This window comes from Nymphalis io, chromosome 12 (genome assembly GCF_905147045.1).
Source record: "Nymphalis io chromosome 12, ilAglIoxx1.1, whole genome shotgun sequence".
Classification (NCBI taxonomy): Eukaryota; Metazoa; Arthropoda; class Insecta; order Lepidoptera; family Nymphalidae; genus Nymphalis; species Nymphalis io.
In genome coordinates this window covers 627,448-651,705 of record NC_065899.1, presented here as the reverse complement: position 1 = coordinate 651,705, position 24,258 = coordinate 627,448, and the positions used below count along the sequence as shown (strand labels likewise).

General features: G+C 33.4%; 1 protein-coding gene across 8 annotated transcripts in view; it reads left to right on the top strand.

Moving 5' to 3' along the window:
* The window catches only part of LOC126772162 (liprin-alpha-1), a 148,066-nt gene that overhangs the window by 67,735 nt on the left and 56,073 nt on the right, over positions 1 to 24,258 (top strand). The window contains exon 1 of one of the 8 annotated variants that reach the window (XM_050492369.1): positions 23,439 to 23,480. The exons of the other annotated variants lie outside the window; for them this stretch is intronic. The gene's annotated coding sequence lies outside the window, so the exon portion shown is untranslated. Of the gene's footprint in view, positions 1 to 23,438; positions 23,481 to 24,258 lie in introns of those variants that run through there. 8 annotated transcript variants of the gene reach the window in all.

The window sequence follows — 24,258 nt, the reverse complement described above, 5'->3', positions numbered from 1 at the left end:
TATATGTATGTGACTATATCGCTTGAGAGAAACATCTTACGCAAAAACGTCACGTCTTCGAGATGTACTCGTGCTTCAATATTGTAATTATTTTACTCATATTCTTGAAAAAAAAAAATCTTTTCTCCGGGAGAGAAAAATTAGGAGCATCTAAAGTACTCACATTTCAAAAGCATTCCATTGATTCGAGAATATTCTAATCGCGTCTAGAAAGACGTTGGTGTAGAATTAGTTTTAATCCTTTCGGCGTTACACCTAATGTTAGAATGTATATTTGACATTATATAAATAACCATATATATATTATTATATTAAGAGAAAAATATTACTAGTTTCATCTTAACTGTACCCTCTGTCAGACAAGAAAGCTAGTCTATACGTTGTGTATACATAAAGTAATGAGTTTAGTGTTTGTTCGTACAGCAAATGCACTCGTATCTGTCTAATCCTTGTCTATTGCACAGCTGAGTCGGTGGTTTCGGCGAAGATGCATATACACAGCTGTCTCCCATTTCTCGCCTTAAATTTAGAAGTCGTAAAACGTTTTCCAAAAGTAAGAATGATATTTATATTATACATACATTTGGTTCATTTGTAATGGTTCCTTTTAGCTAACTGAATTCAAAGAATCCAGGAATTAACATGCTTATCTCAAGATAATGTTTTTTTTTTTTTTGAATATTTATAAGTTAAAATTAAGACCGCCTTGAAAAAAGAAACGATAAGAAGCTTCGTAAATATTAGTTACATCACCTTCTTTATATTTAATTATAAAAGATGCTATGTTTCGTTATAATAAATCGTATTATCTTAAAATTCGGTATGCTAGCTGATTCCACCGGTGTTTCGAAGTGCACTTCTTCTAATTTTAGTTAGCTAGTTGGATCAAGGCTATGTTATATTTTCCAAGAATTAAATTTGATCTAGTTGCAAAACTATTTAGTTTTGCCGTCGATTTTTGGCAAATTCATTTGGACACTATTGTGTGAAAATTAGTAAATTTGATTTTTGGATATTGTGAGTAAAATTTGAAGGATATCGGTTGGCTGAAAATGACTAAAAATTCATTTACATATACAGTTAAAGGTGAAATACGAGCTGTCAAGTCCGCAGTGTATACAGTGCCAGATGACTAAACCTCGGCATCTACAGCCAACGAGGCAGTAAATGATGACGTATTAATACATTAAAAAATGTATTCCTTTTTTAAAAAGTCTTCCTTTGACAGGATTCCGCGCTGCTCCCGTTCTAATTAGTAGCTAGTTAAAGCCCGGTCAAGCGACCTTAAGCAGACTACAGTCATAAAATTTTAACTCTCATACATATCTATGTACAAATGTAAAGTTTAATGTTAACATTCATAAATGAAATACAGGTTTTACGCAAATCGCTAAATACAGTAAGTATTTATATACATATTTACTGGTGGTAGGGCTTTGTGCAAGCTCGTCTGGGTAGGTACCACCCACTCATCAGATATTCTACCGCAAAACAGCAATACTTGATATTGTTGTGTTCCGGTTTGAAGGGTGAGTGAGCCAGTGTAATTACAGGCACAAGGGACATAAAATCTTAGTTCCCAAGGTTGGTGGCGCATTGGATATGTAAGCGATGGTTGATATTTCTTACAATGCTAATGTCTAAGAGCGTTGGTGACCACTTACCATCAGGTGGCCGATATGCTCGTCCGCCTTCCTATTCTATAAAAAAAAAAAAAACTGAAGTTCTCCCTGTAATAAAACCCGTATATAAATCTTCATATATTATCGTATAATTATATGGATCGTTAGTTTATAATAAATCTGACTAATTGTAAACTGTGGAAAAGTTATGATCGGAGCCATATTGTTTTTATTGTAACGCGTCAATTTCAATTAAATTATAAACACACTAAATTAACTGAACGAAAGATTAGTTTATAAACTATCAAAATTTTATGCGTTATTTTATAAATTGAATGCTCTGTTTAAAATTTTTCCACAATTTTCAATCTGTTAAGATTAGTCAGTCATAAACTGACGGTCCGTGCAATTTCACGGTGACATATATAAGCGTTGGTATATCGGGATTATTCTTAGCGACTATATAATTGTACAATATATTTGTTTTTCGAGATGATAGCTATTCAATAGAAGGCGTTGTAGTCAAGTTATTAACAAATCCTGGTCACTCTCATTATAAATTTACCAAAACTTATTTACAACTTTCAAAAAAACATTCTTATAGCGCGATGTAAAATACGTCTAACGCTATCTATTTTGTCATTTATAAGCAAAAAATTGTCTGATATTAATACTACATGTTGATTTAGTTAAAGAAAGATAGAAGAAGAAAAGATGTATTCGGATTGTTAATAATTAATTTATTATCGCGGCGAAGCTATAGTTTTGCCGGTAAACTTATGAAAAAAAAGGAACTACCCTCAGAGACATATAAATCTTCCCACTCATTTTAAGTTTTCTCTACTGAGTCTTGCTTATCTGCTAACTTTATTCATTGTTCTTTGGAATTATCTCGGCCTCGGTGCTTCATTAACGTATACTATTTTTGTTGCAGGTAAATTTTTTTCGACTTCGCTAAAGTTGAAAAGTTATTCTACTCGTTTATTCTTCGTAAGTATTTTATGCACTTTGTTTTAGCGGTATTCGCATTCGTTTTTTTTTAAGCCATTCAACCTAAAGTGAGTATTTATAATAAATGACATCGTTTCAAGATAACGTATACTACGCTGGGAATTGTTAGGTTAACAATGTATGTCACATAAAAAGTTATTTTTAAACAATCACACTGATGACAAAAATGTATTTTTAATTGTATTAAATTCATGTATAATTCAAATCGTGACCATCGGTTACGTAATGTTTTTATAATATTTTTATAATTGAAAAGGAATGAAATATGTAACATTCGAGTTGTTTGATAAAAAATGAGGAATTTATACCGAAACAATACTATTATATTATGAACAAATATATCTATTTGCACTGTGTCCATATTAAAATTTGTTCCGGTTATTTATGAAATAAAACAGAAGCATTACACTTACTTGTAGACTGGAAAAACGTATTACGCGTTTCCCCCACGGGAACAGTGGGCTATGTGGGGCTCGCCGGTGTCCAAGGCGCCGAGTGCGCCCCGAACATCGGAATATCCACTAAAAATCAGCGGAACCCTTTCCGGCTTAACGAGGAGCGCCACGGGATCGCTTGCGCATGCTACCGTGACGCTCTGATTGATGAAGACACCCAACGGCAACTCGATTGAAAACGCAATTTAATTCTCCACATTTATTATTAGATATTACGATAACTGAAAGCTTTTGTTCATCAGATAAAATGTACCCACTGAAATTATTTCATCGCGAACATCGGCCATAATTTACGATTTCGTCCTATAATCGTTTCACGCTTTATGAACATGTCGCTTTGAGACGGTATTCATAAGTCTTTGTGATATATTGAGTTATTATAAAATTCTCAAGATTTGCCCTTTGGTCAGCGTTTCTTAAAGGTCTTTTTGAGGGATATACTAACCTAAATCTTTCCTTGATCGTGACGATAGAATAAAAGCGTTTTCTTATTACTTTTAGGACATTCAACTAGCGTAAGCCTAAGTAGTTCGTGGGTCTCGAGGTCTCAGGATCAAATCTCGGGTCGGGCTAATAAAGTGATTGAATTTTTCTGACAAGATATTTTCAGTTGACGCGTGGAATCTCGACAAGCATGTGAATCCGTCCTACACATGATCTCTCATCATTGGTGTCGGATTACTTTATTATCGGATTTTGAGTAACAATACCAAGTACTGCTACTTGGCGGTAGAATATCTAATTAGTGGGTGGCACCTACCCGACGGGGTAGACAGATCTTAACTACCAAGTAAGTTTTTATATTAAATGGTTTCTTTTTCTATCTAATGTTGGATAATGTGTTGTTACGTATAAGACTATAGATGATATAACACAATCCGAAGAAGACGATCGCGTCCAGGTGCGTTCAGAATATATAAATAAAATTGTTCTAAGGACTGAAGTATTTGCGAACCGGCAATGTACATACGGCAATAACATATACGTTTAACAATCTATAAGCGAGCATAATACTAGATGTATTATGTGTATATATTACTAGCTGCCCGTACCCACTTCGTTGGGCAGTAAACATTTTTACTTATGATGAAATTATGATTGTAGTTCGGTTAGTACTGAGTGCTATGATTTATTTCCTGACTGTCAAGTCGCGTTGGCCACGACATCCGACTACCACGAAAAAGTCTTTTCATTTTTCGGGTTAATATACAGCCTATGACACTCACAAATAATGTGGTTTTCTATTGGTAAAAGAATTTTTAAAATCGGTTCAGTAGATCCACAGATTACCCCCTACAACCTCAAAAAATTTACCTCTTTATAATATTATTATAGATATGTTTAATAAAAGTATCGACGATATCGCTTTCATTTTAATTTATTTGCTTTCATTAGTGACGTTAAATTAATCATGAATATTGAATCTATGGTTATAATTATTGTCAGGCTTAGTAATCGCCATGAATAGTGTTGTTCCGTATAATCGGTGTTCGGTTCGGTTACGGTGTTCACAACTGTATTAATTCCTCGTGGAGCATATATCGTTAGCTTACAACACGAGTTATAGTCTAAGATAAATAAGTGAACTTGATTGCAATACTTTCATTTAAGTAGGCTCGTCGTAAGAGGCTTTATGAAGACTTACAACTAGTTGTTATATATTTACCATTACTTCTCGTGCTTATGTAAGTTATACATTATTGAGAATATGTATAGTGTTGTTATGGCTGACTCATTCGATGGTCTAGTGTTTAGGCAGATCCCGAGATCCTGCGTTCGAACCCAGGTCGGACTATTAAAAAAATATTGGGTTTTCTATCTAGAAAATCTCAGAAACAGCAATTCAAAATAGAAACTAGCAGCGTTTACACTCCCGTACCTCGGACAGCACGTAAAGACATCCAAAACATGATCGCTAGCACATACTAGACTAGATTGTACATTTATCAACCGCTGCTGTAAAGTTACGGCTGTAGTAGTGTACTGTGGTAGTATTAATTCACTGGTAATGTTTATTTCACTGTTTATGTGTCTTTTTTTAACATAATACCCTTTTTTAAATTTTGTAATTGAGTTTCTGTTACCTGGATAAATAAATTATTATCAGTAACAAGTTAACACATTTTAATAGTAAAAATCTTTTATTTTGATTTACAAGGAAATTTAAATTTTAAACCAAAAACCAATACATGTAAACGTAATAACAAAATAAAGTCTTAATTGTAAATGTAAGTATCAGTTAAGTTATAATTCAACAACGTAAATTGAAAACGGGTCATGTTAAAAAAACTTACATAATTCATGGAATTTTCTAGAAAAGAACATGAAATTGAATAGAATTGAGGAGCGAGAGTGACGTAATATTCCGTTGTCATGGTTCCTAGCTCTCTAGCTTATACGTTCTAGATTCTAGGATGCTGCGAATTAAGAACGTGCTAATGGATTACTGTAATACGATGCATCGTTTGAAGATACTCTGCAATCAATATATAATAATACAGATGTTTTCTTTTTCTTGACGTAAACTGACGAATAAAATTAAAATTTGAGGAAAACATATGTGAATTTGAGTGTTTCGATTATATTGTTTTTACTCTTATTTCCATAAAAATAGCTATTAAACAAAAAAAAAAGCTTGACTGATAGTGGAGAAAAAGGTAACGAACCGTTTTGTCCTTGTCTATTTATATAGTATATATAATAATAATAATATACCGGGACATTATTCGCACACGGCCATCTGAACCCAAACTAAGCAGAGCTTGTACTATGGAAACCAGACAACTGATATACTACATAGACTACTTTTCTTACGTAAATACATACTTATATAGATAATTACACCCAGACTCAGGACAAACAGACATGTTCATGCACACAAATGTCTGTCCTGGTTGGGAATCGAACCCACAACCTTCGGCGTGAAAGTCAAGTATCTACCAACCACGTCAACCGGTTCGTAATTCTATGTATATTATTATATTAATCTCAAGTTACTACATTTGCAAACATAGAAAGATTTATTCGAAAAAAAAAATCTATAGACTTGTTACGACTTAGCAAGGATCGAATACAATTAATTAATATTTCTTACAATACCAATGTCTATTCTAATTTGCAATTTTTAATGAAATACAAGGTATATATATATATATACCGTTAATAGAACCATTATTACTATATATATATAGTAATAACGGTTCTGTTAGAAATGATTAATTTATATTCTATTTGTTAATATATACAGTAACAGCCTGTGAATGTCCCACTGTAATCACAAATTAAGTAAATGAAAATTCAGTGGTGCTTGCCCGGGTTCGAACCCACGATCATCGATTAAGATTCACGAGTTCTTACCACTGGGCCATTTCGGCTCCACCGTGATCATGGTTAATATATAAAACCAAAATTTATTTATATATTACTATAATATAATAAATAATGAAGCATGACTTTGTCATTTATGTGTTTACAAGTTCAAATGGCTGGTCGTTGTGATTGATCGTGTAATCGATAAGCGCTCGACGGGTTTGTTTTCGCAAACCGATGGAGACAAACGGCACAAATAGGGTTTCCCTAAACTACGTGTGAGTAAAATCTTTCAATTTGTTTTTAAGAACTTCATGGTTATATTCGTAACACTACTGTTCAGAAATTTTAAATCAATTCAATGTGTAAGTGATGCTGTTACTTATTTATTAATAAAACTACGTAAGGTTCGGAAAGAATAACGTCGGTCTAAAAGAAATCGGTCAAAGAAACTAAGCAAGAAGTTGACTTAACGTTAATCTATGTGTAAATTATGTATTTAATTTAATTTTCGTAGTTATTATACAAGTTACCCGCGACTTCATAAAATATGTTAAATGCCTTAACCGTATATCTCATACGTAGAACAGAAATTTAAAATGTACTCTCAAAAAAGTACTTCCAAATCATATATTGTCGTTGATACATGTCCTATTAAATCAAAATATGTACACACCACGCGCTAATAGCAGTGGATTTATAAATATCCCTTAAAACGTATTCACACTAGCGGCTAGACTAAGCGCTTTAGGGGATTACACACGCGGCGGCTTTCGCGGTAATTATGCGTGGCCTGTGATACACTTACGAGTATAATGTACGCTTGTTTGTAGCCGGTTATATATACAAATCAATAAATTATAATTAGCTGTTTTAAGCGTTTTACAGCGTGGTTAAAATTACAGCACATACTTTTTTATTTAAAGTAGGTAGGCAGACTGGCAATTGTGTCACCTGGTGGTAAGTCACCACCGCCCAGACCAAAATCTACTGTAAGAAATATTAACCATCTCTGCATCGTCAATGCGCCACTAACCCTGGGAAATAAGATGTTATGTGCATATACTTAGACTGGTAAGGTTACTCTTTAAACTGTACACAACGCATATTACGTATTGCTGTTTTGCTGTAGAATATGGGTTGAGTAGGTGCGAGCCCTACCACCAGGGAACTCCTTAAAGTCTACATGAATTTAAACTATCGTAAACATATATGTTATATATATAATATATCTCGAAAGCGCAGTAATGAGGTACATACGATATGGGAAAATTATTCCATGGCGTCGAGTTTCCTGCTCCAGTGGAAAGGATGATGGCTTCGGATTCAGTTACCGCCACCACATTCATTCATGTCAACGATCAATTTTATAGTACTTTACTCTTAAATATTTAAAACAAAGCAAATAAAAATTAAATGAATTATTTACATTAAAGCCTTAAATGTATGCAAATAAATATTAAAAATAGCTAGTGTACAAATCATGACTGCGTGGAAAGGTGGCAAGAAGCATTTCCCCATAGAAACGCACTTGCGATCCTCTGTGCGAAAAATTAACCGCCTGTCACCGATAGAGGCACAGAGATGAGTTATTATATTTTTAATAAAAGTTTTTGTGCTATTACTCCAAGGTTCAAGGTTCTTTCAACTGAAAACGGAATAGATATAATCTCACCCTTATAATCCCATAGATAAAATGTTAATGTTTAATGTTCTCGTAAACTATATTATTGAATCGAGCCTCCGCCTTAGTCGGATAACCCAATTTCAATAAAAAAAGTTATTATTAATATAAAATAACACTAAAAAATGCTTGCGCGATTCATAAATGGGATATGCCTAAAAATCGCCATCTAGTGATGCTGTAATGCAACAATTGTATTATCATCTACCAACCACATCATTAGGGCGTTGATCGTCGCTTATTATCAAATCAAATTTCATCTGAATAATGTATTACATTGTATAAGGTAAATTCCTTGCTTCAGGGAAATCTCATGTAATTTCGGTGAAACGTGAAAATTTTCGAAATCAAACAAATAATACCAACCGAGATAGAATTGGGGACGTGGGTCAGTCTTTTGAATACGGGCTTATAAGTTGAAGGAATCTTAGTATATTTTTGAGGGAAGGTTTTATTTGTGAGAACTGCTTCGTGTCCGCACGATAACAATTACGTTTTATGTGGCTTTCTTAAATTATAATAATAGTAGAGCTCCATGAAAAGGATTTCCGGTAATAAGTAATGTTTGATATTGCTTAAAGTAGAATTAATAGTCTTTAAAAAAATTGTATTTATTTCAACTTTTTATGTCTAAGTAAATGGCCGGTAAATGTTCCACGGCTCTTCTCTTGATTTTTATAAGCAAAAGATATTGAAAGCTACTTTGAAGCTGTTGCTAGTTAGTTAGTTTGTTTGGTTAGTACGTAACCAAAGCTTTTATTGTTAAATATTGACTTTAAAAAAACCCTCAACAGTTCATTGATATCATATCAATATATACTTAACTATAAGTACGCATCTATAAGTACTTTAGAATCGTCATTTTACAGGTTTATGTAAATTATTAAATTTAAATTAATAGACCCGGCGAGAATGTCAATACCATTAAATGTATACACTCGTATATTCTACCTGAAAATTAATATTTATTCCACGCTTTTTCGTCACCTATGTAATCTTTTGTTGAGTACCGTAACCGTAACAGCCTGTGAATGTCCCACTGCTGGGCTAAAGGCCTCCTCTCTCTTTTTTTTGAGAAGGTTTGGAGCTTATTCCACCACGGTGCTCCAGTGCGGGTTGGAATACACGTGAGGCAAAATTTCAGTGAAATTAGAAACGTGCAGGTTTCCTCACGATGCTTTATTTCACCATAAAGCACGAGGTGAATTATAATCACAAATAAAGCACATGAATTTCACTTATAAATGTTACTCAGTGGGTGTTTCGTTAAATAATGATTTGTCTCTTTCTATCGTTATTAATTTCACATTTGTAAGAAGAAGACAGGCGCACGGCTTAACAAACGCCCTAAACAACTTTTATAATTAAAACTGTAACTGTTTCACAGTAAAAGTTTGTTAATGTCCCACTGCTGGGCTAAGGCCTCCTCTACCTTTTTGGGGAGAAGGTTTAGAGCTTATTCCACCACGCTGTTCCAATGCGGGTTGGTAGAATATACATGTGACATAATTTCAATGAAATTAGACGCATGTAGGTTTCCTCACGATGTTTTCCTTCACCGTCAAGCACGAGATGAATTATAATTACAAATTAAGCACATGAAAATTCAGTGGTGCTTGCCACTGTTTGAACCCACGATCATCGGTTAAGATTCACACGTTCTTACCACTGGGCCATCTCTGCCCAATATATCTTATTTATTAATTATTTGGATTTGGACAATTTATTGGTTGGCAAAGTTCAAAATATCTAGGGAATGTCGAAACGTAAATTAAAAAATTTAATCAAAATTATAAACAGTTGAGAGACTCGAAGTAATCGAAGCAAGAAATTGAATATCAAGTCATAACCTTAAACTGGAAACACCGCGGCAATTATCACTAAGCCTAACGAACCTACCAAAAATAATCCCGGCATACGCACAATCTAATAAAATGTAAAAATGTTCAAATTACTATGAAATACAACGAGGCTTAACATCGTAATTTAAATGACATTTACCAATTTTTAAATGTCATGTATAAAAACATTTTGGTCCTTGGTCAAAAATTTTCGTCCAAAAAGGAATAAATATCTACTCGAACTAAATGCGACAAGATCTCATATAAAAATTCAAGTCAAGACAAAGTTCGTCAACCCGCGATAAGTCATAAGAGTCAAGTGCATCTAAACCTACCGAAAGGCTGTGCGGCCTAAAAGGTAGCTCAGGGGCAAAGCCCTCAAGAAGCGCTACACCAACGACCTAGCCTTTTGTTCACTCAGCTTTTGTGACCTGCAATGCTTATACATTTCCAAGGCGTAATGTTCGCAGGCCCCTGTCCTGTAATGTCGCTTTAAAATTATTTTAATCACCAAAATTCGCAGCGCATTGTTTTTAAAACACATTATTGCGTGAATGGGCCGCAGTGGCGCGAGCCATACTAGTTGAAATTAATGAGAATTTTAATGTTGTCGTTTCATCCGAATTGTGAAAAATGAACAGCTTTTTGAACCTGGAAGTAAATATTATAAGCATAAATGGAAATGTAAGATGAATTTTGCAAATGACCAAAATTTTATTTATTTATATGTATGTCACAACATATATCCTGCCACTTCCGTTGGACATAATTTTTTCCTTACCCCATTAAACATAATTTATTCTAAAAAATAAGAATGTAATATATTTGTAATAACACACTAAATTATTTCTACGTGCCTTAATTTATACTATAATATAATATGTAATAAATAAATTTTTAACAAAACTGAATATAATAAATAAGCCGATACATATATGAACACAAATATAAACAAAATAATTACTCGTATCTGTAGATGCAAAAAAAACACGCAAATATATAAAAGTAACTTTAACTCGCTATCGGAATAACATATTGACTAACTATTATTAAATGAATTAGTACACTTTTTTATTTGTACTACAAAACTATTGACACTCAAGCCTTTAATAAATAATTTCATATTAATCAATCTAGAAAAAATAATAATAAAAACAAATTAAAGTTGTGGACACACAGAAGGACATCTCATAATTAATTTGCAAAATTATTGATATATATTAAAAAAAAAGTATTCAAGTAGTCTCTTAACCGTTTTTAATTTAACGTTACAGGATTATATTAAATGTAAAGCAACCACCGTTTCGACATGTTGATATTACCGGGAAGAACCGGCAAGAAACTCGATAATTTTTTTTAAATTAAATATTTATGCTCAGTTTATTTATCCGGCACAGATAGCTTTTGAGTTACAAGTAACTAGGCGGTAAAATCGTTCCTATAAATTTCTACTTCACATACGATGCGACTAAGATTCGCATGAAACGTTTTTTTATTGCAACGCTTTCGAATTAAGTCTCATATCCTATCATCCGTAAGAAAAAGAATCGTATCTGGAATTTAGTAACCGGACAATAGTCATAAAAAATACATTTCTAACTTCGAAATGTCGTAAGTTACTGAATTTTTCATGTGTGAAATAAATGCTGTAGACTTTGTTTTACATCAGTTACCATAGAATAAATACCATAGCAATAGCTAAAAGAAATAAACGTGAGGAAAAAATCATTTTATATACTCTACTATAGCACACTTCTTTGTATATACGACCTTTTGCACTAATTTACTATAATACTTAGATCAAGTTTAAATGTAATGACACCAAACATTGTGATACAAAGAATATATCAAGCTTAATAATTTCGGTCTACTTTAATAGTCTGGCCTTGATTAGGGCTTTAGAAACTTCTGGTGAGGGAGACAAAGCCTGTTGGAGTAAAATAGACCGAATAATTAATTTAACGTTAATCTAATCGTTCGATGGTCGCCTATCCCGTCATAACCAATGACTATTCAGATTAAAGCGGCATCGGTAAACCGTACTCTGATCAGTGCTTCAGATCATTTAATAATAATAATAATATCCTGCGACATTATTCACATACGGCCATCTGATCCCAAACAAAACAAAGTTTGTACTATGGAAAACAGACACTTGATATACTATATATATATTACTTTTCTTTTGTAAATACATACTTATATAGATAATTACACCTTCAGGACAAACATACATGTTCATGCACACAAATGTCTGTCCTGGGTGGGAATCAAACCCACAATCTTCCAGCATGAAAGGCAAGTGTCTACCAACCACGCCAACCGCCCAAAATTGAATACAAGTAAAACACAATTTCGCTTATAAATATTGTTCTACAATACAATACAATACAATTCTACTAACAAATTTTCACTTTATCACAATCGAATCGAAGCGTTATCGTTGCGATTTATCCATTTTACTATTCTTTAATTTAATTATTAATTAATGGCATAAATTTTACAGTTAAGTTTGGCTTGGCATATCGGCTTGGTACCGATCCGAATAAATATAGAAAAGTCATGTTGGATTGGAATTAAATCGGGATCATATTGTAATTGTTATAGATTAGTAGAATTGTTCCAAGTCTCTTTCGAATTTCAAATCAATGATGACATTAACTGGTGGTAGGGCTTTGTGCAAGCTCGTCTGGGTAGGTACCACCCACTCATCAGATATTCTACCGCAAAACAGCAGTACTTGGTATTGTTGTGTTCCGGTTTGAAGGGTGAGTGAGCCAGTGTAATTACAGGCGCAAGGGATAACATTTTAGTTCCCAAGGTTGGTGGCGCATTGGTGATGTAAGCGATGGTTAACATTTCTTACAATGCCAATGTTATAGATATTTGTATAGGCGTTGGTGATCACTTACCATCAGGTGGCCCATATGCTTGTCCGCCTTCCTATTCTATAAAAATAAAAGATAGAAAAAAAGAAATCTATTTAACTAAACATCAGTTAAATAACGTTTATAAGTAAGGTCGTAAAACGCGAACTTTTTTTAAACATGTATGTGATTACACGATGCTGCAATTTTTGGTCGCCGTAATTCACTATATCTTTATATGCAGTGCGCACGTGAAATTTGAACACTCGAATAATGCCACGCTTTTTCTAACGATGCGAAATTATTATGCTTTTAAAAACATCTCAACATTAAGTCCACGTTTTGTTGGCGCAATACTTTCTTCGAGTTTTAAGTGTCTAAAATATTTAATTCCAAACTTGGAAGGACAGACACAGATAGATATTATAGGGCGTTTTATGTTTATTTTTATTTCAAACTAGCCATATTTTATCCGGAGTAATAAAAATACATGACATATATTTACGATTATCATGATATAAAGACCAAACGGCACTTGAAAATATTCTTATAAATTTTTTTTTTATATTGAATATGTTTTAAAGATTACCTCGGGCAAACAGATAAACAAAACCAAAAATAATAGCTAAAAAATTACTGTAACTTTGAAATCAATCAGTGGTATGCTTACACCTAAACTTAGGTTAGGTAATATTAGGTTAGGTATCTCTAAATATTTTTTTTACGTTTTCCTTAAGGCAGTTTACCAGGGCACATCCAAGTAGGGGCTGTGTTTTTTTTATTGGACAGTTTTACTGCCCTCGTAAAGTATTCACCGCTCACCCTGTCGTACATCTGTCGAGAAGTTTGTGGCTTATTTTGTAATTGGTTCAACTTATGTATTAGTTACGCTTCTTATATGGATCGTATGCGGTTATGCTTTGTTAAAAATTATTACCACGTAACCCGAATAAAATAATCTATTTATTTAATAGATTTTTTATTAGATAGACGAAGAGACCTCTTTAGTGGTTTAAATTGTAAATTAAGACAATAATTTTATATTATGTTTTTCAATGTAATTGAAAATAGTACTTCTATTTTTTTAGTTTAAGTTCTTTATGCAGGAGTCATTCAAAGACGGCTTTTATTTCATTTTTCAAAATAATTTATATATAAATAATTATTTTCTCCTGCATTGCATTTGCTGTTTGACGACCTTTAATGTTATCAAAAAAAAAAAACATTAGAAAAAAATATGAAAATGTGTGTATGTTTTCCTCAAATTTACAATAATGATTTTCGTCGCATTCCGACAACTGAACAAACACTAATTGTATTAAATGTTCTCCAAAAATGCGTTCAGCTTTAATATCGTTATATAGGCAGAAATAAATGTTATGTAGGATTAAAAAGTTATTAGAATATAAAGTGCACCATAAATAAGTAGGTAGAAATTTTATCACGTAATAGTTAGATACTTGAATCTGGCTACACTTAAATTAATTTCAAATGGACGCGCCCGCGCCAAAGGATCGTCGGCGCTAAAATTGTCCTTTTACCAAACAGCTGTAGCTTAATTACTGAGCTTCACGCTGTAGCGTATTCTCAACATCATGAATAAAGCAGCGACGAGATATATTAATGAAATACGAACGCAGCTCTCACGGATTTTAATTCATAAAACAGTTGTATTGATTTTAACACGGGGCTGAATTTTGTCGAGGTCGTATTTACATTACTGCTTTTACGTATATACATATGTACTTATGTTTCTACGACTTAGTTTATTTACAATTTAATGTAAAGACGCAGATAATCAATGTCTAAGACATGTAGTAGTAATTAGTAGTAGTTTTTTTTATTATTTAGGAATGCATACATGTAAATAATCCTGCTGATCACTGCGCTGATAACCACAGGATTTTAAGATGTTATGTCCTTTGTTCTGGTTCACTCAACCTTCAAAGGGCAACACAGCAATACAACTTATATAGAAACAAAGTGTATTTTGGCGTTAAAATTATCAAAGCGTCAATAACGTGATGGTTGACGAGCCGGCTAGTACTGTAAAAATCGTACACGTTGGACTATTGTCGTCCCAACTTCTAACTCAAGCTTAACGCTTAATTAAAAAAATAAAGAGGAATATTAACGATTCCTTATATGCAATCAGTCATATTTGTGCAGTAACTAAATCTATATAATTCGTCACACTGCTTAGCAAAGTCTTCTTGAACTTGGAGTTCAGTCCACCACGCTTCTCCAAAGCAGGTTGATTGGTTCAACTTTAAAATTAAAGTTTCATAAATGTCCCACAGCTTTTACTGGTGGTAGAGTGGAAAGCTCGTCTGGGTAGGTACCATCCACTCATCAGATATTCTACCGCAAAACAGCAGTACTTGGTATTGTTGTGTTCCGGTTTGAAGGGTGAGTAAGCCAGTGTAATTACAGGCACAAGGGACATAAAATCTTAGTTCCCAAGGTTGGTGGCGCATTGGCTATGTAAGCGATGGTTGACATTTTTTACAATGCCAATATCTAATTGCGTTGGTGACCACTTACCATCCGGTGGCCCATATGCTCGTCCGCCTTCCTATTCTATAAAAAAAATATTATAAGCCGATTAAAAGATTCCGCAATGAGGAGTTTTGGAGTTTAATTCATTACGTTGTTTAAATCTCTCCTCACGAAATTTGATTCACCGACGAGAATTAATGGACTATCTCAATCAAAAAAATACTCGTAATCGTATTTACTTTTTTAAAAGGCGTTATTTCTTTCCTATAATTAAATAAAATGTAAAATCAAATAAAAAATGTAAAATTTAAAATGATTTGATTGTACGTTTTCGACCAGTGCTCGCGTGCTACCAGTTCCGTGATCGTGCAGACGGTTCACCATCGTTATTACATTCGAGCGCATATCTCGTGTTCAGTTCCGCTGTTTATTGTTTCAACATTATTCAATTCCCATAAAGCATTTATTGTTTTCAGTAATGGGTTACATTTATTGCATGAACGATGTTATTTTCTGTAATGTGTTTCAGACTGTCTTTAATTTCTTGAAAAATTTGTATATGTCTCAAACTTGTTATGAAATCTATTAGTTAAGATCGACTTGTACGCCGTAAGGGCGAACGGTGAGACGCACTGTTGCTGAAATGCCGCCTGTCTCTAAATCATTGTGCGCGTGCCGCGCTTAGAAATAACGAAAGAATAAAAAATGCATATTTGATAAACACAAAACTATTTAAAATTTATATACAAAAAAAAAAAGTATATTAAAATAAAATCATAAAAAAACAAATAATTTTAAAAGTGTAGTGACTATTTAATGTTACAGAATAATATGACGCAATATATTGTCTGTTCAGATTAATGTTGAGGATAAAACCTCAACGCTGGTTTTCAGTGGCTGCCATGTACCAGAACTTAAAAGTAGTTATTAATATATTATGTAATAACCAAAACCCTAATTAATACAAATATATCATAACAATAAACATTGATATAAAACAAAATGTCAAACAAACAATTGTTCGCTCACTTACTTGCTCACTAAATACTTCGTCGCTTATGACGATATCCTCCTGAGCGATTTCGGACACGGCAATTTGAGTTTGACTATCAAGGGAGTTACCCAACTGCACCGGACATATTATAGTGGACAAGTGTGTGTGCAAACAAAGGTTCACTCTCTATTACCTCATTCTCAAAATCAGATGGGACAGCAATCCGATATGATCGGAATGAGATCAGGCGAAGGAACAACGGCTTTACGTGCTTTTCGAGGCACAGGAGTGTACACGCTTCCAACTTCCATATCAGACCAACGAGGAGTCGTTTACTGTATTGATATAATTATAAATTATACTTTATTTGTTATAATATTACTTTTTTATTTTTTATGGAATCTATGTTCGGCAAAAGCTTAATATTAAACAAACACGAAATATCTGTAAAATAAAGTTTAAAAATAACCGTTAAACTTAACTTTGAGAATTTAAATTTCGTTCATTATATGGTCGATATACCCATTTCTTACAATCACGGTACCGTCACAGTAACAGCCTGTTAATGTCCCACTGCTGGGCTAAGGCCTCTCCCTTTTGAGGAGAAGGTTTCTTACAATACAATTTATTATTTTAACATTCTATATAGATGTGATATTTAATCCCAAGCATTCAATAAATAGTAACTAATGATTTTCAGCGGGCACAGCGCCAGCGATCATTTGTGTGTTTGTGTGCAACCAATCTCCTCGCCTGCTCTAATCGTACAGATGCTATTAATTTCACGGACTAAGACGCGTTATGTTACACAAGCTTTGAATACGTATTGACTTCCTTTCAGGACTTGACGTACTATGTATGTATTTAATCTTGAGTTGTTCGAAATATTCATATTAGGTATTACTATATATACTTTATATATACTATAGAGGTAGAGTTCTAGGTGCTCATATACAAGTTATTGGTAAATAAATCCATTGACAAAATACATTGCTTATTATAGAAGACACATAAATGCATGTCTACAAATATTTCTTTACTGACAATCGTCAGTCAGTAGTCGATTTTATAGAATGAGAAGTTTGTTTAAAAGCGACATAATCGCGATTTTCCATGACGGGCTCAAGAAGTATATTTACGTTTGATATAATTATTTTTTATTGGAAAACGTTATAAGCAGTAACACCATGCTACGATTCTCAGAGACGAAGTACGTTTCTCAGTAACGTTGAGCTAGTCTTGTATGAAGAGCATCTATCTCACTAATAAGGCGAGTTCCTCTGACCTCTCACAATGCCCTCAATCACAGAGTTCTGGGTATTAATACAAGCTCTCTTTCAGGACACTCGTTTGACGTGTATTGTACTCACGTACATCTCGCTCTAATTGTTAGGCTTGCTGTACTAGGTATCTCTCTCATGTGAAAGTTAATTATTAATTAAATACGATTAATACTTGACAATTTTTTTTAATGTATCAAATTCAAAGGTCAAGGTTTTGATCAAAAAATATAAACAATAGATGTGAAAGTAATACTGTTTGTCTGTTTGTTACCTCAACACAACTGAACCGCTGAACAAATCGCAATGAAACTTTACATACAAGTAGACTGGGAATTGGATAAGGATAGAGATAAATAAATAACGGAAAATTAAAACCGTGTGCAGAGTCATGAAGAGTTGGAATTGTTAGTTTTATTTAAAAAAAAAGTAATAATTTGCTTATTGATTGTCAAAAAGCTACCGCGGGCTTAGGTGAGGAAATATATCGTACCAATCGTCTCAGAAGTTAGAAAACCATCTTTAAAACAAGCAGTTTTATTTGGTGATCGATCGATCACTCACTCACTTTATGCTAATAGGTAAATTCTCAAAATTGGCAGCAAATATTTTCAAGCATTAAATTCGTTCCTTAAATGATTATGTCTGCTGTATATTATTGACAGGCTGATTATATTTATTTATAAAATAGGTAAATTTGGCAAATGGGACCTTGAGTGGTCACCATCCCCATCGACAGCGGCGCTGTAATAAATACTAACCATTCCATACATCGTCAATGCGCCACTAACCTTGGGAACTAAGTTGTTAAGTCCCTTGTATCTGTAGTTACATTGGCGTATTTATTCATCAAACCGTCAAAGTCAAAAATCTTTATTCAATATAGAAGCGTTACACTTAATTATTGGGTGGTAACACAATAATTATAAGTATTGCTGTTTGGAAGTATAATATATGATGAAGGGGTGATACCAATTCAGACTGGCTTGCACAAAGCCCTATCACCAAGTGAACCTTAGAAACCTTAAACGTTTATTAATAAAATGACTAAACTTGATAGAGATTGGTCAAAACCAATATTCAATTGGAAAGCACTTCATGCGCTTCAGAAGCCCGAGTTATTCATTCCGCCATCTTTAATTATAACATTAGCTTCTGGAATAATTGTTTCAAGGTAATATAATTAGATGTTACAGTCTGAGATTCACAGCACCCTCCTCCTATTAAGGAAAAGTTTTGAAAATTTTCCACCACGCTACTCCAGTGCATACACATACACACGTGGCAGAATTTCATCCGACACAGGCCGCTACACAGCGGTGCTTGTCTTGGTTAAAGTTAAAATCTGTGTTTGTTTTTTTTATTAATATGTTCTTTGCACAAACTATGTGTCGTGCCCTTATTTAACTTTATTTATTTGCGAGCGTTAATTATAATCTTGCCTATGTGGGTGCAGCACCGTAATTCGGAGAGCTTAACTGTTTAAATTCGCTCCTCCAAGTTTGCATCATGATCCAGTTTCTATGCATTCTATGCATTATATAATGTAACTAAATTTATCTTTACAGAAAAGCCAAATAACTTTGTACTAACTCGGATTTGAACCCTAAACCTTAAAATTTTATCACTACAAGAATATCGTTGTTAGTAAATATTTTAAAAATAACGATTGAAAAGCAAACGGACGTAACATCATACTCAAGTCGTAGACGCTGTTATCGCAACAATTAGTTAATAGTAATATTTTACGATCGATATGTAACCATTATATGTAAATTATATATTTAACGTAAACATACATGTCGTATGATAATTACGGTCAATAAAATATTAATAGCGAATAATGTAGCTGACGCGATAACCAGATAAACTGGTATGCTTTTGCAGCGCTGACCGGGTGTCGTGTCACTATATAGTTATATTATTGTTATATCCTGACACGCTGTTAACCAATAGCGTGTCAAAAAAGGTCATACGTTACTGCATTTAAGTATGTTTGAAGTACATTGAAGCGCCTCCAGGTGAAACTGAAATGTTTTCGTTAAAAACTCAGTGCGACCAAATTTGAACCAATATTTTGTACGGTCGTTCTTTAACTTTTTTCTGGTAGCACAATTTTTTTAACTCGATTCACTTGAACAGTGATTGTTAAATGTTTTTTAATGTTATAGCAAATGTTGATGGGCAAATGGTAAATCTGATGGTTAGCGGTCACCACCGCCTAACGACACTTGATGGTGACACCGCCCATAAACATTGGCAACGCAAGAAATATTAGCATGTCTTACACCGCCAATGCGCTACCAACCTTGGAAACTAGGATGATATGTCACTTGTGGCTGTAGTTATACTGGTTCACTCACCCTTCAAACCGGAACGCAACAATACTATTGTTGTTTGACGGTAAAAAATCTGATGGGTGGTATCTACCCAGACGGGCTGGCATAAAGCTCTACCACCAATTAAACTAGACAGAGAAGTGAAAAACGTGTTATATTTATCCAATTATGTAATCAGTATATTTTAATTTCGTATTAATCGAATAATTTGTCGCAATAAGAATAACAATTGGTTCATTCAGTAATAATACAACATGTTTAGCGAATGTACTTCTTAAAAAAATACTTATTAAAGCGAATACTTGGCTTTTAACTGTAAACATTTCTGTGAAACAAAAATTAGATGAAATGTCGACTTGTAATATTTCATTGTTATATAATAATAATAATAATATAATTATTTATTTTCTTCACAAAAAGCTTACAAAGTAAAATGTAACATTTACATAACAGCTAATTAATGTGAAGACTGGTACTTGCAATAGATAAACTGTTCTACAAGACACCAGGCCTCCACTCCCGTTTATATGAACAAAATATAATATAAATCAATAACTTGATTTATTTATAAATAACAATAAATATTTATAAGTGAAATACGTAGCTACAGATTAAAAAACAACTCGTCACAAGTGACTAAGCTTGTGTAAAAAAATGTTTACCAATTTTTGGACCTTAACAAAATGAAATTATATCGTTTTTAATTAGTGAATGATTAGTAAAACAATGCTGTGACTTTTTCTTTCGAATGTCAAACCAATAATGATAGAAAAAGACAAAACATTGTTTAACTAAAGAGCCGTTAAGCTACGTATATATGTAAGTAAGAACGATGCAGAGCAGAACTTTTATATTACTTTTTATGTCATTTTTCAAATATTATTTTATTCTATTTTAATCTAAAATTATTATTATATTGAATGTATGACAATACCATGTCATCATTCATTTTTGAAGCCGCTATTGTTTTGTTATAATTAATTTAATTTATGCGTTTATTAAAATAGCTTGTAGCGTCCCCGAAAGCGCTTAAAATTAATATGTATCAATATCAAATATAAATTAAATACATACATATATACGAGTATGTATATAGATAAAAATGAATACAATGATTCATAATTAATTGCATGTTTTGTTAATACAAAGTTTTATTAGATAACTGACACCACCTGGCTGTTCTCGTCATGTAAACGTTTTTTTTTTTTAAAGTATAGGCTAGCGCTTGACTGTTATCACACCTGATGGAAAGTGAGATACAGTCTACGGTGGAGCGCGCTTGCCTAGAAGATGCCTATTCACTCTTGACTTGAAGGTACCCATATTGTAGGTGGTGGGGAAAACGGAGGTCGGGAGGGTATTCCAGACCTTGGCAGTGCGTATCAGAAACGAGGAAGCAAATCGTTTCGTACGTGTCTTAAATACGTCAACTACGTACGGGTGCAGATCTTTTCGATGCCTCGCAGTTCTGTGGTAAAAAGGTGACATCAATCATGTAAACGTCAATTGTTGCTCTCACCGTTCTATTGGCAGCACACATTGGAATGTACATTTACTTCGTGGTAGGGCTTTGTGTAAGCTTCCTGAGACAACTCATTCATCACATATTCTACCGCCGAATAGCAGAGCTTAGCATTGTTGTGTCCCAATTTGAAGGCTGAGTAAGCCAATCTAACAAACACAAGACAAGCACAAGACGTATCGTCTACAATGCCAAAATCGTGTTATCTTAAAATTTTAATTGTGATTGTGCTTTGAATTAAAAACATGAAGGAATATCGAAAGTAAACTTAATCTATATAATAAAAACATACACCAAAGGCGGACAACACGTTTGTGGTGATTTGTTAATTTAAAGAAAAGAAAAAACAATTTTAAATGTTACAATTAATGAGGAAACAGCTACTAATTTACTGAGAGCCTTTAACCTAGTTTCGAACTAAAGTCCATTAAACAGTAAACGACTTCCTCCCGCTTTCCTATGCCCCGGCTTCGACGTTCCTCGCTGAAAGCATCTCCCTAGTTCCCGATAGCCAGACAATGACCGTACCCCGTCGGACGCATTCCTGACTTCCATCACCTTTGACATTTGGCTTCGTATGCGCTTCTGACTTTCGAGCGCTAAAATGCTGTATTTAAATAATTTATCTTCTGGTATCGTCTATCGATAAATTATTACATATTAGCAAATACTTTGTATTATAATATATCAATAGAATCCGCACGAGGCGTGATTCAACGTTATTAGGATATCCTGGAGTAATAAAAAGTAGCGAAGTAATAGAAACAAGGAAATTTGTTTAAAATACGAAACATATTTGTTTATGTGATAAATCCTGTGTACATAAGCAAAAACAAAATATTGCTCCATTATTCCACGAATTTGATAATATCTAATTAATTATGATCATACGATACCTTATGTAATGTAAGCTATTTATGACGTTCGTATGTTCATTCATTGTAAATAATATGTATTGTTTCGATATCATTATTCCAAAATTCATATTTGACGTACAAATATTTATGAATAACGGCCTTAAACAAATGGATTGTTTTGTTAAATGAAATATCAAGCATTATAGTTACTTGATTATCAATCAAAATAAAAACCTAGTAGTAATCCCGTAATCCATCGATCTAGTTATCTTCTGAAAAAAAAGTGTGTTTTTTTATTTTTATTTGTATAAATCATAATCTTTTATAATTGCGTTTTATTCTTATATGTGTGTCTATAAAGTGACTAATTGTTAACCTATTGCACACAAACGTATCTACGTTTTAGTTTAATTTTCGAATGTGAGCCTGTATGGACGTTATGTACATTGGACAAGATGACGTCGTAAGAAATACTGATCGTTGCTTATATCGGCAATGCGCTGCCACCCATGGGAGATAAGATGTTATATCCTTTGTCCCCCGTAGTTACATTGGCTTTACCGGAACACAACAATATTGCTATTTGGCGGTAAAGTAAGTGTTGTATGGGTGATACCTACCTAGACGGGCTTGCATAAAGCCCTAGCACCAAATAAACCTATGGTAGAATAATAGATTGACACTTATGTTATTCTAGTTGATATTCGGTTATATAAGTTATGTATTTTATTTAAATTTGAATATTACGGAAATAAAAAAAATAACTCATAAAATATTTAAATAATAAAACGGCACGGTAGTATGCGCAAGCGATTCCGTGACGTCCCCCGACAAGACGGAATGGGTACCGCTGGTTTTTTAGTGGGTATTTCGGCACCTTCAGCGCTGGCGAGTCCCCCCCCACCTCATGTAGGGGAAACACATAAATGTGTTTTTACAGCGGGAAAAAATATCACAGGCTCACTTCAGTACACGTTGGTGAAGTAATAACTTTTTATATCAGAAACGATGAGAATTTCAAGGTCGAATTTTAAATAATAATAAGAAATTCGACTTTGAAACCCTATCATCACAAAGCTCGAGGAAGCTAAACTTCGAAACGGTTCTAAAACCTTTACTATGTTTCGATTTCAATTAACGTAAATTTGTCTTTTTCAGGTAATAATCGCAAATCTTCATCGCTGCCATTTCTGAAACAAGGTACTATATTTAATCAATTAGAGACCCAAGGAAAACACATAACAAAACAAAAAATAGAGCTATAGCCTTAGACAAAATGTATTCGATAGTTATTAAGGATTTTTAACGTCAATATATAGTAGAGGTTCGCTATTAATATTCGCTAATATTTATCGAAATAATTGACGGGCAAAAAAAAATAACATAGCTATTGATTTCGTTTGGCATTATAGACAGAAACCTGACGAATGTCCACATAACAATTGCCAATGAATTGCTGGCATAAAAACAAACCATTGATATGTAATTTTCCATTCGTCAAACGTTGATCGCGTGACGTGTTGAATACACATTTCATTTTCATACGTGTTATATGTCCTGGACTATTTTTTATTTGAATGCAATCTTTGCTTACTGCTTCGAGTATTAGTAGAGTTTATAAAGCTATAGTTATCAAGGTTCCGGGCCCGAATTATGCGCAAATAAATACCTAATGTTATTAAAAATAAGGCTTTATCTCGGTCGTGTCGTCATAGCCGTACGTAACGTACGCCCCACAGGTAGACAATATTTAAACAGCGACATTTGATATTAAATTAATACATATAATAATACCACGTTTTAATATTGTAATAAATTTTACCGCAAACAACGTAAGTTGAAAGCGATATTCAAAAATTTAAATTTCATCAAAATCGGTTAAAACGTACAGTTTCCCCAGACATATACCTATTGAATAAAACGAAACGATAGCGCGATTTAAAGTACTACTAACGCCATCTAGTATCATGCTTTTAAA